Below are 17712 nucleotides of genomic sequence, written 5' to 3'. Positions count from 1 at the left end.
ATTGGCACAATGAACAGCAGTAGTAAAACTATACAGCAGCATCTATAAGAATAATGTACAGACTACATGAGTTGATAGAATGCATATTTAATAATCTTATGAACCTTCCAACGTCACTCAAGCAACCGTTTTATTAATTTATTCCTATACGTTTCGATGATTTCTTTATCATCATCCGTGGCTCAATGGTAGAGCGCTCACTTCTAGAGCGAGGGGTTTCTGGTTTGATCCCAGCTCACATGAAGTGGCCTATTATTGGATAAACACTATGTACGTGTCCTTTTTCGTGATTTTACCATTTCCTCAAACCTGATTCATTCCACCATGTCGTTCATTATCATCATCATAGTTTTCATTTGCCTGGAAGCATAATCGTGTGACGTTAAACAAAGAAGTGACTTTAATGAATATTTATATTCACGAATTCACATAATGGTAAATTTTTCAGTCGTTAGAAAGAAGAAACACTATTATATTTCATTAACAGAAACCACAACTAAGGATTTATAACTTGAATGAACCGCTTGAAGTGTACAACTTCGACGTCACACAATACGTGACTTTCTGTTTACGTCCTCGTATATAGTATATACATTCCTAAACTATATGTAAAATTAGATGGCTTACCAGCAAATATTAAAGTTGAAAGTGCAACAGCGATTTCTAAACAAGAAAATCATTGTACAATAATATAATCGAACAACAGACTGAAAATTTAAAAATTTAAGAGTGGGAGCAACTGCTATTATAGTAATTCGAACTCAGAAAGCGTTTAGAATATGGACTCAGCATTTAAAAGAATTGATTCTTAACCTACGAATTACTTTGCTGTAAATGTGAACAGAGGGCCACGAACGCGGAAGTTCGTCAATCATTCAAATTCTTTACTGAACTTTTAAAATCAGTGTTTCTTTCTTACCAAAAAAGTGAAAAAATACCATTGTGAGAGACCTTAACACTTACTGACGATAAGAACTTGTCAAAATGTATATGATTAAATTAACACAAAACGTGCTTAATTGAAATTCACAGAAAGCGTTTCAATATAAGCTATATAGTCAAGTTACACTTACCTTCTTATCTTCATTTTTTTTTTGCACTCATGCTTTTTTATTTTTGGTTAATAGCCCATTAAAAAACCCATACTACCTATAGTCCGCTTCATCCGAACTGGCGTGTGGCATCAGCCAATAAGCTCATGGTGTGCTGTTACTAAGCCTTCAGGGAGGAATCTAATCATTCTTAATTGTCCACAAATACGAATAAAATCAATTATGAATGATTCCTCCCTGAAGGCTTAGTAACAGCACACTGCGAGCTTATTGGCTGATGCCACCCGCCAATTCGGGTGACGCGAACTATAGTAATATGGACTTCGTTTAGTGCAATACCAATACTAATAATATAGGGTTTTGTTACAAAGGGAATGGATGTTCAAGATCTTTTGTACATGATTGTACACCGGAAAACTTCTGGGATATCTATTCTCGTAAAAATATAAATGTCCACATGCTGATATAATTCTTTTTCCTTTCCTGTATCGTTACATTGAAAGAACAAACCCTTTAAATTATTGAGTATTATTATAGTGATTGTAGATAAGTATAATAGGGCTTTTAGATAATAATGGAAAAACTAACTTACTTTAGAACAGACTAATCCTTCTATAGGTACGAATTCAAGTACATTCGAGGGATAACAAAAGTAGACGACTAGACCGGGAGATTTGGTTGTTCTCGGAGACCTGGGTTCGAGTCTCGAACCAGTTATTTCATATTTTTCACTCTTTGAATATGATGGAATTCGCACTCTGCATGGTAAGTCAAGAGACCCAGGTTGGATTCCTGTCATAATATGTTGTAAGATAACTCAGATTAAGCAAACAGGAACCCCCAGAGGAAGTTAACAGTTATATATCATACATAAAAGTACGCAAATATGAAGTTGTTAAGATACTTTGAATAAAAATTACTACGATCCATCAGAAGCTATTAAACAAAATGTCATTAGGAAACTTTGCCTTCAGTGTACATCAAAACAATAATTTGTTATTTATCGTAATTAGTATTTCTTTTCCAATAGTAAGTAATGGCTAATGAACGCACAAAGCAGACTTTATAAGAATCCATTTAATTGTATTTATTTTTTCATAACCAACACAATATATTTTATATTAAATTACAACTTAATATAAGTAATGTATACATTATATATCCAAAATATATTTGTCTTGAAACAAAGTAATCTTTGTAATAAGGACTAACAAGTTATACTTCCTTTCTTTAACAAGTTATACTAGTAACAACACCATCCCTATATCAACAATACCACCATTCTTGTGCAAGTTAGCTTTAAATCACCTAAATATCTTCTTCTCCGCTTTCGTTTTTTCCACAAGTTGCAACCTGTAGCAAATATCGACGAAGAAAAATACTGCTTTCGTGATTTTCTAAATATTAAGTCGCATAGAAAACATTTCCGGAAACACGAACAGCCTAACAGGTGTTTTCTGCAAATGTTTCTCACCATAAGCTCGTTGAAAATGTTCCAAAACCCGTTGCTTCAGCTGTGACTTATGAATTGGTGTACACGTTGTTCCAAATTTTAATGTAGAACCTTATGAAGGATCAACCAATGATCAGCCTTTCCCAGATTTGATGTAGAAGTTTATGAAAGAACAGATGGAAAAGACGTTATGCAGGTTTTATTCTTTTTAAAACCAAACTTGAATAGCAGGCCAGATATACAAGAGTTCATGATCAGAACATTGTCGATTACATAAGGAACTTTTTGGTTGTGGACAGATGGATATTCTGAAGGAAAATGCATTACAAAAATTGTAGCCTTTACATTTACCCTTTGCAAATATTCTCATCTTCTCTCTATGTCCTTCCACTCAGGCAGCAACTCATCTATAGCCTGAAACCAAATATACTCAATAAGAAATTGTCCATAAATTGTAAACGAAGTCAAAACCAATCTTAAAGCTATAAACTCACACACACACACACACACACACACACACACATATATATATATATATATATATATATATATATATATATATATATATATAGGGTGTCTCGAAAGTCCCCTGACATAGGGTAACACTTATTATCAGAGTTTCAACAAAACGTAAGAGGGAAAACTATTTCCAAATATGATATTTTCAATCTACAGTGAAAAGATTTTTTAAATGGGACGAGCCGTTTGGGCTGTACACTCTTTATGCACCCAACATTAAACGAAAATGCAAAGTTGCCATTTACCTGGACCCACAACATAAGTGAATGAAGTTACTGTCTTTTACGCTAACAGTAACTTGACGGAGAGCCCCCCTTTCAAACAGTAAATTCATTCCTTATGTTGTGGGTCTAGGTTAATGCCAACGTTGCATTTTCGTTTAACATTGGCCGCATAAAGAGTGTACAGCCCAAACGGCTCTTCCAATTAAAAAAATCCTTCACTTTAGAGTGAAAACATCATATTTGTAGATGGTTTGTACTCTTACATTTTGTTGTAACTCTGATAATAACAGTTACCTATGTCAGAGGACTTTTGAGACACCCTATATATATATATATATATATATATATATATATATATATATATATATATATATATATATATATAAGTGTTAATGAACAGGCGATTCCTCACATGAAAGTAAGTGTGGGCGAAAGAGCATAGTTTCGGAGTTATAAGCTACCGAAAACGCGAAAAAATTAACTTCAAAGTTTCACAGCTCCACTCCTATGGAGCATATTTCAATTGGATCCAAATATCTGTTTCAGAACCGTCCGGTACTTGTGCGACAATTTTTAGAGAAGCAGTTTGAGAGTAGTTAAAATTTTATGAGTACTCCCAAACTGCCTGTCTAAAAATCGTTATGCAACAACTGGAGATTTCTTAAAAAATGGATATTTGGATAGGGCACATACTAATGCAGCTATGGACCTTTAAAGTTAATCTTGTCACTTCTTCGGCAGTCTTAAATCCGGAACTATGCACTTTTAACCGCAGATTCATTTATTTTCTTTATTTTAATGTGAGGAATCACTTGTTACAGTTTGTGGTCTAGTTCATTCACACGCTGTACCATATATATATATATATATATATATATATATATATATATATATATATATATATATATATATATATATATATATATATGTATGTATGTATGGTGCGTTATTTATAAACTCCAAGAATTACAACGGTAAGACCAAAAGAGAGGAAGAGGAGCGAAACTTCGTAGGATGCAACTAGGGGGAGGGGGACACATTAATCTGTATTAGGCATCAACATCCAGTGAACAGTGATGTCAACCCCATATAAAATTTATTTCTTTTAAATAACACCACATTGGTTATTACAAATTTAAAATCTGTATTTAAAGAGAAAACAAACAATGCTAAACTTATTGATGAATGTTGCAAACCAACAATACTACAATATAGCAAACATGAAAAAGTAACCAAATTTGAAGGTTTTTACAATAGTAATAACGCAAATAAGACAGACGGGGCAAGGCATATCGAATGCACCTTTTAGTAAAATACTACCATCAAGATTTGACGTATTTCGAAAATATAGGAACAAAATTATAACGAACTGAAAATTTGACTTTTCAAAGGCTATATTTTGGGAAGTTTAATATGTAACTATCATATTTAATTACGTACATTGCTTTCGAAAAACATTAAAACCATAATAACTTTAATGTTCTTTGATATCTCAAACCGTTCGAGAGAGAATTTTCGAGAAGAGCATTTTGAAAAAGTTCAATTTTCAATTTGTTACAATTTTGTACGTATCAATATGTCAAGTATTGAGTGTACTATTTGACACTAAGGTACATTCGATAAGCTTGCCTCGTATTATTTCTATTGTAAAAGCCTTCCAAGTTTTTTCTTCTTTCCATGAAAATGAAATCTTAAATTTACGTCCCACGCTTATGCCGGTTAGGGTAAAGGAGATGGTGATGATGAGAAATGAATGAAATGGTGGAATGAACAAAGTGGGAGGAAACGGGAGAACCCCGAGAAAACCTATGAGTACGATGTGTGTCCACCACAAAGTCCACACGGCGCAAGGTGGGATCGAACCAGGGACCCTAAGCACCGGAGGTGAACGCTCTACCACTGAGCAACCGCGCCCCCTTTTTTCTTTTCATGTTTGGGAAACTAGGGTTGTTAGTTTCCACCACTGAACATCAATTGTGGTATTGTTGTTTTCTCTTTAAGCGTACATTTGCAATTTGTAATAAGATGGTATGCAATTTGCTTTCTGAAAAACCTAACTTTATATTACACTAGCAAGACTGTTCTCCGGGTGTTGATGCTTAATATGTGTGTACCCTTATCTTCTAGTTGCTTTGTCACAGTTTCGCTTCTCTCACTCTTTTGGTTTTCCGTTTTAAGGTTGAATATTATAAATGACTCACCGTATATATAAACCAGCAATTAAAAAAGTAACTGTGCAATTGTAATTAGTAATATTAGATTTGTTCTTGCTGTTATTTATAATTCGTGACAAACTACACAAATGATGAATAGTGTCTTATAATTTCTTAAATTACCTATTGATGGGATCTATTGTATCTTCAAACAAGTAGTACTGCCACGTGCACACCACGTGAGGGAGTTTGGTTTGTATGCCGTAACATTTTTTTTCAATATTACAATCGAAAGTTATTGTAGATTTCTACCTCTCCTTTTCTTCGTGTATATTAGAAATAGACAATACTATTGAGACGCTAAATTTGTTGCAGAAAACCGCTTCCTGCCATCTATTACCGTTTCAATTATATAGCGATCAACGTTAAAACCGGAAGTGGTTGATCTTTGCAACTTCCGGTTTGAATACGGTTTCAAGATAAAAAATGGGTTCTTATTCTTGCAATACTAAATTGATTGTGTAAAGCTGCTTTTCGACATACCTAACAGTGTTTGCTCTACGTAGATTAATATTAAAACCGGAAGTAGTAAATTTCTCCCACCTCCGGTTATAGTAAGGAAGTACAGTTAAGGATGCTATATTTTAGTTATTAAAATACTCGCCTCCTAGTGTTCCTAACTTCACCGATATTTCGGAATCATTATCAGGATTCCTTCAACGGGGCTCTGTGGCTCGTTATTATGAACATAAGACCACATGGTCCATTTCTTTTAGAACAGTAAAATAAAAGTTTTTTTCCAAGTTTTATATCAAATAAGGAGTGAATAATTGGTTTGTACACGCCAGTAATATAACTATGTACATTTATTGAAATAAAAATATTAACTCATTACTTAGACTATTTCTTATTGATAAAATTAAATGATACCATCCCATCCTTATCCAAATTCCCTTTATCCGTATTAAACCTATAATTTTTTGTTCAAATGAAGCAGGGCTGAAATACATTCCTTTCCATGTTCGTGATTGTTTGGTGCAATACTTTCACGTCTTGTACGTGATGTGTTTTTTGCTGGTGTCTTGAGAAATACGAAATAGCCTCTTTGCCCTCACGCAATTTCCTAAGAGGTTCATTCAACCTAGTTCTAACGTTTTATTAGTCTTACATATGTACGTTGCTGCACATGAGCACAATACCCAGTATATACCGCGAAGAGTGATTTTACCCACGAAATCATGACATGACAAGAATATATTGGAGCAATTACACAATTCTAAGGAATTGGAGCTCCCACTTCTTTTTTTCAAGGCCTGGAAACTAGCTTATTATACAAATTTGTAATTTCATATATGAAAGTAAATGATATTATTTTTACCTTTACGTGAAAAAAGGAGAATCTTTGTTGGCTTTCGTACTTTGTGAGTCTCCACGTTCCAGCTCTGTCTTTCTTCTTCGCAGTTGATGTCACTACAGGAAAATGTCTTCTCAATAAAGTAAAAAGGACTGTGCTTCTTGTATCTGGAAGAAAAGAGTAAGCATTCAACATCCCTTTCCAACTTAAGAAAATAAATTGTGAAACATTCATTATCGTTCTCTTTTAGTATTAGGCATCCCCTTGGAAATACTTGTTACGTTACATAATCAAATTTGCAGCCACTGTGTCACTATTTTAAACCATAAATTACTCGGTAGTATGTGTTATCGTGCTAATAAAAAAAATAAGCGAAGACTTCCCACGAATAAACTTTATTTCCAAGGCATATTCACAAGTAGTAAGACATTGTAAATATATATTTTGAACATATATCACCATGCTCGTCAAGGCAATTATTCCAGGGGTACAAAGCATGGTAACTACATAAAAAAACACCTGGGTCAAGTCACTGAAGCAATCTCACGATTGCCTGCTCCATTTCCAAGACAAAGCATGCTCTTCTGACCCTAAAAGACCCTGTTTTTTTCCCCATTTTAAACTAGAACTATTACAGTTTAACACTGCTCAGCTAAAAAGGATTGACTCGTAACCTGTTTTGTAATCAATAATAAGTCAATGACCTATAAAGCATGTCCTGAGGTTATGTATTTACTTTCTTATTAGTTGAGTTACCATGAGAAAAGTGCTACCTTGAACTACTGTAACAGAGCTTCTCCGTTGTTCTCCGCTGAAGGTAGTACCTAGAGAAACTATGGTGGGAAATAGCAAACTCTATACCAAAAATGTACATACTTGCTAATCCATGCTATTAGATACATTGTAAATAAAAATTACATATTGCTCTTGGAATAATAAACATTTCTGACCAGTGCATATACACTTATTTATTAAAAACTAAATTAACTTAACGTTGTCTTCATCAAACACTAACTGAAAGAGATCTTCAGAGCATAGACATTTATATTATAGAAACCGTTACATTGTATTTTAGTTGTAATAAATAAGTGTATATACTCTGGTCAAAAGTGTTAATTATTCATTATTGAGTGAGTTCCAGAATCACGAAGGACAGAGATATTGCTCTTGATGACGCAAAGTGTAGTTTTTTTAAAATTAATTATTTTGATATTTCAAAATAAATGAAATCTGAGTTTTACGTTCCATAGAACTGCGTATAGGCTAAAGCAGACATCGATTATGAAAATGAATGAAGAAAGTGGAGGGAAACAGAATAACCCCGAGAAAACCTCTTCACACAGTGTTAGTCCACCACAATTTTCAATAGGCGCGTACTGGTATCGGAAAAAGGGCCCCACGCACCACAGATGAACGCTTTAATACTGATCAACCGTAGTCTGTTTTTGACATTTTAAGAATGTCTTATAACAAGAAAGAAAAAACAAGAAGAGCAGCAGCGACAGAAAGCTATTTACGAAGATACCACAGAGGGTGGAAATAATTTAAAATAAAACTAAACTGATGTGACTTCCTTCAAGATAGACTGCAGCTTAGTATAAAGAGAAACAAACTTTGTCCTAGGCTTTTGAGTAGGAGATGAAGAAATCGAACCTTCTATCGATAAATAACATTAAATTCAAATAAGCCACAATAAAAGAAACAACTGAGCATTGGTGGTTCTCGAGGGAAGTCTCAATGTTAAAAATAAACGTTTTATTGGTATAAACTAAGGAAGTTGATCGACATTTCATTGTTAGCGTATTATACAAAGATTAGTATGGTACATTGAGTTTTCTTCTATTAGACGGTAGTGACAAAATGGTAATTCTTTCCGATGTGACTTCCCTCAAGAGCCGCCACTGGAGTTTTAAATCCCTCTTGCACTACTGTGATGATATGGATATCTAAAGATTAACGTGGAATATTTCAGTTACACGGCACAAATGCCGGAATGGAATCTTGTGTACAGCCAGTGAATATTCTATATTCTCTACACTTCGACTTACCCAAATAACGCAGCACAGAATATAATATTAATAATAGTAATTAACACTATTGTATCATACACACTGAAATAAATCAATTTGTATTCCTGCAATTCTGCTATTACAACAATATATTACATTTATTTGCTGAAAACGAAGCAAAGGCAAACACATTCTCCTTATGGGGAAAAAATATCAACACTAACCTGAATTAAGATTTTTTTCTTTCCAGTACTGTTGTTAAATATAGTGTCTCTGGCAGACTTCTAGGTTTCTTTGCCAAAATTTCCTCCACTTTTGTGATATGTTTATTTCATGAACCATTGCTTTTCGTAGCAAGATATTTAAATTTCAGTGGGCTAGGTAACAAATAGGCTTCGAATAGTTATGCATTTTCCATGTTTCTTATGCAAATGCATATTTATCGTATTTTACGAAACACTGCATATTTTACAGCATCTGTTTTCCTTCTAATGCATATTCAATGGTATCTGCTGCAAAGAAGACCATAATTTGTAAGTGAACATAGAAATATAAATCATTTATCGATGATTTTTCTAATAAAATTGCCCCTGCTAGGACGGAAATTCTATTTTTGCACAGATTTTCTATCTTGTTGAGTGACCAGAAATCTGCTACGAAATGTCACTGACCAAATTCCTTGCAATGGAATGCAGTTGAAACAGGGGTCACCTTTATCTATTGATGATAACGCTCCAGCAGTTTTGAAGAGACAAGTAAGCTAGTTATGTGCTATCTATGATTGCAGTTCGGCATATCAGCAGAAAAGAGGACATATTTGCATGCATATTTTGAGGTTTTTAGTGTATGACTATCCGAAGCCTTGTAATAAAACATTTTGTATTATGTATTACTAATCTAACATTTTTCCACATCTTTTCTTTCAATATCCCTGTTCTGCGCCTAAACAGTTTTTAAAATATTATACAACCTTTTTAATTTTGCACTCTAATCACACATAGAGCCGGATTTTGGGGGGAAAACTGAAATGTTAGCTTTTTTGACAATTATATGTTTTCCTTATTCAGGTACGACCTTCATTTTCCTGTACTAAGTTGTCCAACGAAAGAAGTACCTTTAGAACATACACGTTTTTAATCCTAAGTACCTATACAACATACACTACTTTCGAATCCTATTCCGTCTGCCGCTGATTGCCTTTATTGGCTATTGAACCGGTATCTTAGTATACTAGGGCCGCTACGTAACTGGCTCCGACAGTTCTGCACGTGGACAAAACAATGTTGCCAATTTGTCGTGGGTTTAACCGTATACACTAAGAATAAACAGAAAAAGCAAGCGAATTTAATCGAAATGAATTGCTTAAGAAATGCTGAATTTTCATGGACTTTCCAAACTTTCCGTGTAAGGAAACTATATAAAAGTAGCTTTTTTTTTGCCTGGAGTAACCAAAACTGCAGAAGGAGAATTAAGTTCTTCGGAACATTTTTAGTTTGTTATGTTCTAAACAGTGGATGTTCCCACACGCAAGACATCAGCAACTCAGTTCACCACACTGGTCACAGGAAGAAGAGGACCTCCATTATCATGCTCGTTCTCGAAATATTCACGAAGTCTGCATATAAATTCTCGGTTTTGTCCTTTATACACTCCTATTTTCTCTGGCTTTGGTTCTGAAGAACTAACCGTTGTCACCAATTAAATACAATATTCCTAAGAGCATACCCAAACACCCAGAAAGGAAAGAAAACAACTCAAAGTTGCAATAATCGAATACAATCTCAAAGTACTTTTCACTCAACTATGCACAAACAAAAGGAAGAAGACGGAGTGGCAACAACGTCTGCTTTCCGTGTCAACGCGGTGACAGCTCGGTCACTCATTGGGCCTTTAGGGCGTGGGGTGTCAGTGTAGTATAAACCCTCGCATTCTTTTTCGCACAGCTGTCAGAGCCAGGGATACAGTGGCTACAGTATAGTGGCCAGCATGTGCAAGTTGTGCAATATTCGTTGCCTAACCAATATGAAGTTCCTGAAAATCTTGTCATGTGTATTGCTCCAAAAAATTCAAGCAGGCAGACAAAAAAGCATCATCTCCAATCAATCTTTATTATCAGTTTCAGATACTCTATTAAATTCTAATATAAGTTTATTACTCAATGTTAGAGCCATTAACGACCATTATGTATATAACGTTATTTTAACAGTAGTAAAAGTTTTCAAGTTCGCGCTCTGGGTTTAGGCATGCGCTATTCTTTTGACATCTTAAGTATTTGTACATCATACGCTGCTGTACAGAAGCTGTGAGCATGACCTATTCTCACTATTCCCCTTACGTGATGCAATTTGAACCAAGTATGGTTTACACAAACAACCCTATTTAAATTTCCACAAAATATAAGAAAGAACAAATCTCTATTTACATTTAAACTACTACCGCTATAAAAAAAAAGAGCTTCCGAACTGCATTTAGCCGTGACTTATCTAAAGTGATATACAATATTTACTAGCGTATATCCTAGTGACTGCTTCAATGCTGAATATTCAATGTAATATTGGTTGATTGTTTTATTATTATTGTTTAGTTCACTTTGCCTTTGTTAGTTCCCAAAGTTTGCAAACTGTATGCCATGGTTCAACACTGTTTTGTAACCACTGCATATATTCATACTGTTCTTCATCGTCCGAACCTGAAAAGATTATAGGCCTACAACAGATTGTTTTTAGGCACTACTCAAGTAAAAGGAAAAAAAATCGTCATAAGTGCACACCGTAAGCTTTTGATAGTCACTTTATTAGACAGAAAAAAGAAAATTTCGAGACAGAAAAATACAGAACTACGTATAGTAGGATGTACTTTTCGGAGTATGGCACCCATCTTCACGTACCTTACTTAGTGCTCCTTTATTTTTCATGCTTTCTCTATTCTACCATCCGCTCTCATTTGACGAAGCATTTTGCGTTAGCTTAGTAATCATCTAACTGGGCTTGGTTGGTTCTGCAATAGTTGGACTGTGTAGCTTCGATTTACTATACTTTGCAATATGTATTAAACTAAGCAAAGAGTAATATATATAAATCTGAAGAATAGTCCTGTGCAGTGGCGTATTTACGATTTTGTTTCGGGAGGGGCTCTGCTAACTTTCGGAGGGGGGGCTTTGCCTGGAAATGTGAAAATTCTGCAAGATATTTCATTTACTTTACTATACTAAGTAAGATTTCGGGGGGGGCTTAAGCCCGGAAGCCACCCCCCTAAATACGCCACTGGTCCTGTGTAATGACACTAAACGGTAGTAGTACTACACGTAGTACATATTCAGAGAATGGATAAAAATATGGAAACACCTGACAAATTGCACATTACCACCAATTGCACAATAGGACCACCAATACCGGTCATGTATTGTTGTCACACGGATGTACCATTTTTCCCCCAAAGTAACTGCAAGTTGTTGTAAACGCCATGGATGTGGGTAGTGTACTCGTACCTTGGTCTCCAAAACTGACCACAAGGGCTCAATGATATTGAGATCTGGCGATTGCGGAGGGCATGGTAGATGTGAAACTTCACCTTCGTGCTCAGCAAACCAGTCCTGGACTATGTGAACTATACGAACAGGGCCTCTGTCATCTTGAAACACTGTATTACTATCTGAGAACAAAGTTTGCACCATGGCATGAAGCTAATCACTCAAAATGGTTAGGTAGTCCCAGAGTTCAAAATCATGATATCGAAGTTGGAAGGGGGAGGGGGTACTGGAGGCTTAAGGACTGGAGAAAAAAGCTCTTTGCGCTTTTGCAGCGCAAGGTTTCGATACAGAAAATTCATGTACTTGAGCATTCGAAAATGTAAAACTATGCAATATTAGGAGTTATACCGCTGAACACTAGTTCACCGATTAAATTGCACATGAAATGAAATCATTAAGTTTTACATAGCATGGTTATGCCAGTTAGGCTAAAGAACACTATGATGATGAGAAATGAATGGAATGATGGGAAGAATAGTGGGAGGAAACGGGAGAACCACGAGAAAACCCACACATGGTGCTTCTCCACCACAAAGTTCACATGGTGCGAGTTGGGACCGAACCAGGGACTCAATGCACCAGAAGTGAACACTCTACTACTGATCAACGGTAGTCCCTTTTGATATTTTAAGAATGTCCTTTAACAAGAAAGAAAAAACAAGAAGAGTAACGAGAAAAATTATGTACAAAGATACCACAGAGGGTTGAAATAATTTCAAATAAAACTAAACTCATGTGTCCTTAGTATAAAGAGAAACAAACTTTTTCCTAGGCTTCGCTAGGCCTAGAGTAGGAGGTGAAGAAATCGAACTTTCTATCGATAAATAACATTTAATTCAAATAAGCTACAATAAAAGAAATAATTGAGCGTTGGTTGTTCTCGAGGGAAGTCACAATATTAAAGGTAAACGTTTCATTGGCATAAGCTAAGGAAGTTGATAGACAATTCATTATTAATGTATTATACTAAGATGTATGGTACATTAAGTTTTCTTCTATTGGATGGTGGTGATAAAATGGCAATTCCTTCCGATGCAACTTCGCTCAAGAGCGGCCACTGGAGTTTCAAATTCCTCTTGTACATGTAAATTCACGATCTTCGTTTATTTGTATACCTACCATCGATGACGCGCCTGCTCCCTAAGGATGCACCCCTCCCTACTGCTCGGACTATCCGTCTACCCTTCTGCCCTAAATCGGTTAAATAGAGTTCGTGCTTTTGAGTGGCCACCTAGCACAAGTTGGTTCATCTTTTATTCACGGAAGTTTTTTATGCCACATGTCCCACTTTATTTATACTGAGCCTTCCTCAAGTTACCTGCATTCAGGGGTATAGAAAGAACTTTTATCTTGGAGGGGCCCATCGCTTTTGAAACCTGAAAAACAGGAAAATTTGGATTCCGTCCAAAAAACTAAAACACTGCTTATTTATTTATTTGTTTTTATCACCGTAAATATTATGTACCAGTTAGTTTTAATTATGCGTAACCAAGAACTACTGCCAGGACCAAACGTTATACCTTTGTGCATAACTATTTCAATTTAGGCTCTTTTACACAGAATCTATCTACACAAGACGGGAAGGTTCTAGAACGCATGTTCCCTATATGAACCAGTAGCTAAATTGATTCCTTTCTGTACACCAAAGTTTGATGTTTAATCCACATAGTATTGACGAACGAGCGTTAGCGTGTGAAGGCGGGTTAGATTCCCGCTGGTGCACGTTCTTTTCTGTCTTTATTACAGCTAAATGAGAACGAGGACCTGTGTTCTAGAATCTTGCCCATAAACTGATTTTTTTTAAATTTCACTTAATTTCCTGACAAAAATATTTATTCATTATTCGTGACTAAAATAAAAACTAACATAATTATTTTACTAACAGTTATATCTCGCTTCCTGTTTTACGTCAAGTTGCGCACAAAAGAAAGAAAAAAAAAAGCGAATGAGATCCGAACTGGGAGACGGAATAAAAACACCGTTTTTCACCAAATTTTCCAGTTGATAAAAATGTATTCTGAACCACTAGTTACAGCATATAAAAAATATAATGTACTTACAAATCAGTTTAGTACCATTATTTAATGGTAGTATTTATAGTAGCTTTTTAAAACGGTGGTATTTTTCCATCAGTAAGAATCGGTAAATAATTTTCCGTAAATTATTAATTATATGTAAACTTTGTTATTTTTAAATGACTGAAGCGAAGTAATCTAATGGCGATGTCTTAAAAGTTTGGCATTCGGTTGCTTTAGGAAATCATCTGGGGGGCTGGCCCCGATGGAACTCCTATGACTACACCTTTGCCGCATGCACTATCTAGTAAGCTCCTCATTTAGTGCATGCTCTGTTAAAAGAAATACAAAACTCTATTCTGACCTGAAAATGTAAGAAATGTGTCAAAATTTGGTAGAACCGTCTGCTTGAGTAATGCTGAGTATCAAGTTTTCTTCTATTAGACACTAGTAATAAAATGGTAATTCTTTCCTGTGTGACTTCCCTCAAGAACAGCCACTGGAACTTTAATCCCTCCTGCACTCTGGTGATGAGACGGGGTCCTGAAGATTAACGTGGAATCATTGTTCGTAGTTTCAGGGAAATTCCCCTAATCTAGGAAAATTTCAAAAGTAAATTTAGCGAAAAGGGAAATTTTATGATAAAACGTCAAAATCTAGGGAAATTCTCGCACTGACTTATTAATCAATATAAATGTTTAGTTGTGGACTTGAGTTTATCGTCCCTTTGCGCAGCGAGGATATATGAGACGGGAGCTACTGATTAACGTGGAATTCGAACCATATGAGCTCCCGCCGGGAATCGAACCCGGGTCTCCCACGCCAAAGGCGCGTACGAAAACAGTTTAGCCAAGAAGGAGCTCAATATAAATGTTTCATTTTATCTTTGTTCTTCAGAAATAAACCAATGCAATAGCCAGAGTTTAGTGTGTATTCAAAGTAGCATAATTTGCGTCAATTGTTGACTGGATGTTTTTTTCTTTTTTGTTTAAAAAAGTTAGAAACGAAAAGGAAATGAATAAAACAAATGTAGTTCATACTTCCTTCAATATATTGTCTAACTAAATTAATCTTACAACATACCGTGCATCATAGGAATTAAACACTCAACAAACTAGGGAAAGAGCTCTTCGTAGCTAACGGTTAGCGTATTCGCCCTTGGCGTGGGAGACCTGGGATCGACTTCCGGCGCATGCTCATGTAGTTCCGATTCCATGTTAATGAGTAGCTCCACGTCTCATATAACCTCGCTGCTGAACGGGACGTTAAACTCAAAATCAACTCAATCAACAAACTAGGGAAAATTTGACACGAAAAGGGAAAATTCTGTTTCAGTCGAGGGAAATTTTCTTAAGAGAACCTACGAACACTGTGTGGAATACGAACTATGTGACCTCCAACCTGAGTTACCCACAAAAAAGTTACATACGCTAAACACACACGCACGAAGGAACATTTTGAGTTCCTTGGGGCATTACTCGAGCAGACAGTTCTACCAAACCAAATTTTCACACATTTCTTACATTTTCAGATCAGGTTAGAGGTTTGTGTCTCTTTTAGCAGAGAATGCACTAAATGAGTAGCTCCATTACTACTTGTAGACTCACTTTACGGTGTCTGACTGTAAATAGTGTGGATGTATCGCATAAAAACTAAAGTGCATAAACCATTCATTGCTTATTGTCACTGCCTTGCCCAAAGTAAAGACTTGCCCTGATAAAGAAAGGAACCAAACTAGATACTAACCTGCCATGGGGGTGAGCATTCTATAACCTTTTCCAATATTTATTCTGTGAAATTTACTTTGTATTGTATAATGAGTTGCTATAGTAACATTTTCCAACTTTTATATCCTAATATGCAATTACCCAAAAGCCCAACCCTCACCACAAATTTTCCTGTCAGTTAACTCTAAATGCGTCCCTCAACCTTTATTCCATTATGTAACTTAGGCAGATGTTGAGGCTGGAAATGGTAACAACCTATGCCTACTCCGTTCATTATAGGGTGCACAATGCAGCTTCCCCACTAAGAAACACTTTCTAAAGCACTAAGAGTGTACTTGGCACCAGTGGTTTATTTGTGGATTTTGTAGAAGGGGGGAATATTTATAAAGAATTGCTACGAAAACATGAAGTTGAATTATTGTACTTTAAAACAGATTATGTAGCATATGAAAGGGGGAAAATATCTTTCCAGGCTGGGAAGACTGAATTAAACTTAGAGATAGGGAAGTCAAGACTTAGAAGGGGGGAAATTCCCAGGCTTCCCTGGCTACAAATAAATCCCTGCTTGGCACATGAATATAAGTGTGTTCCCCTAAAACAGGAGAGTACGACAAGCTGTACTTTAATATACGGCTGAGGTATTATGAATTATGTTCACTGTTTTAGAAATTGAATTACTCCATTACAAAAACTCTATCATAATTTTGTTTAAGTTCTAAAGTATTAAACCTGCCTTTAAATAAATTTATCATATCTTCGAGTTGCCATTTCGCAGCAAATCAGCTCTGGAACTGTAAATTTCGAAACAAATTCAAACACACTTCATAAACAGTTATTCGAAAAAATAAATACAAATGGCGAACGATGTTTATGCTGATTCTAATGTCATTGTGCGCATGCGTAAACATGGAATAGATGAAACAACTATACTTTTCTTTTAACGGAACTATAAAGATGATCCTTATGACAATAAAATCGTTAACTATGTAATATTTTTCATACAGCACAAACGAAATCTCTCGTATCATTCTGGTAACATAGCAAATAACATTAATATTTTTTATGTCACCACAATTATATTTTCAACGACAATGCCAATTAGTGTTGTGTCGATCATGGACGATTCGATCATTATGAACGAATCATGGCGTGAATCAAATGAATTATGATTCTTGCCAGAAATGAATCGATTCTTCCAATGAATCATTTGTACTTTTCACTGAATTGCTTGCCGTGATCGAAATGAATTGAGAATCACAAAGGGCCAGCTTGTGTGAAGGAATTCAGTGGTGCCCACCCCCCCCTCATGTCCATGACGCACCCCCCTCAATTGTCTATCCGTAGGTGTTCTTCCATAAAAAAATCTTTTCGATTAATTTCACCCCCCTCAAACATATTTATATGGATTTTAACCCCCCCAAATATTTCAATGACGCAGTTTGCGTCATAGCCCCCCCTTGTGGGCACCCCTGAGGAATTGGTAGGGTTGCTTCTACAAATTCGCTTGCAGTTCACGGGGATTGGCAAAAGAAAGAAAATCGCACGCGCCCTTTTTCTTCCTGCTTTCGTAGATGCGTGCGTTTTTTTTCTTCCTGCGTGGTAGTGTTGCTTCTTGCGAAGAGAGGAAGCCGTGTTGTTGGAAGCAGATTACTTTCAAAATAAACTTTTCTGTTGGTT

General features: G+C 35.7%; 1 long non-coding RNA gene across 2 annotated transcripts; it reads right to left on the bottom strand.

The window, feature by feature from the left end:
* Nucleotides 1-2130: 2130 nt before the first annotated feature.
* LOC145668074 (uncharacterized) lies at nucleotides 2131-14881 on the bottom strand. 2 transcript variants are annotated; one of them, XR_014127969.1, is made up of 4 exons: nucleotides 14673-14881; nucleotides 8989-9273; nucleotides 6780-6922; nucleotides 2131-2919 (listed from the first exon to the last, which is right to left on the bottom strand). It is a non-coding gene; the product is annotated as an uncharacterized LOC145668074 (long non-coding RNA). The 2 variants fall into 2 exon arrangements; XR_014127968.1 differs by lacking the exon at nucleotides 14673-14881 and having other exon boundaries at nucleotides 8989-14666.
* Nucleotides 14882-17712: the final 2831 nt, after the last annotated feature.

This window comes from Thermobia domestica, chromosome 13, assembly GCF_964235325.1.
Source record: "Thermobia domestica chromosome 13, izTheDome1.hap1.1, whole genome shotgun sequence".
In the NCBI taxonomy this organism is placed as follows: domain Eukaryota; kingdom Metazoa; phylum Arthropoda; class Insecta; order Zygentoma; family Lepismatidae; genus Thermobia; species Thermobia domestica.
Note: the sequence above shows the minus strand (reverse complement) of the source record. Positions and strands in the feature narration are given on the sequence as shown.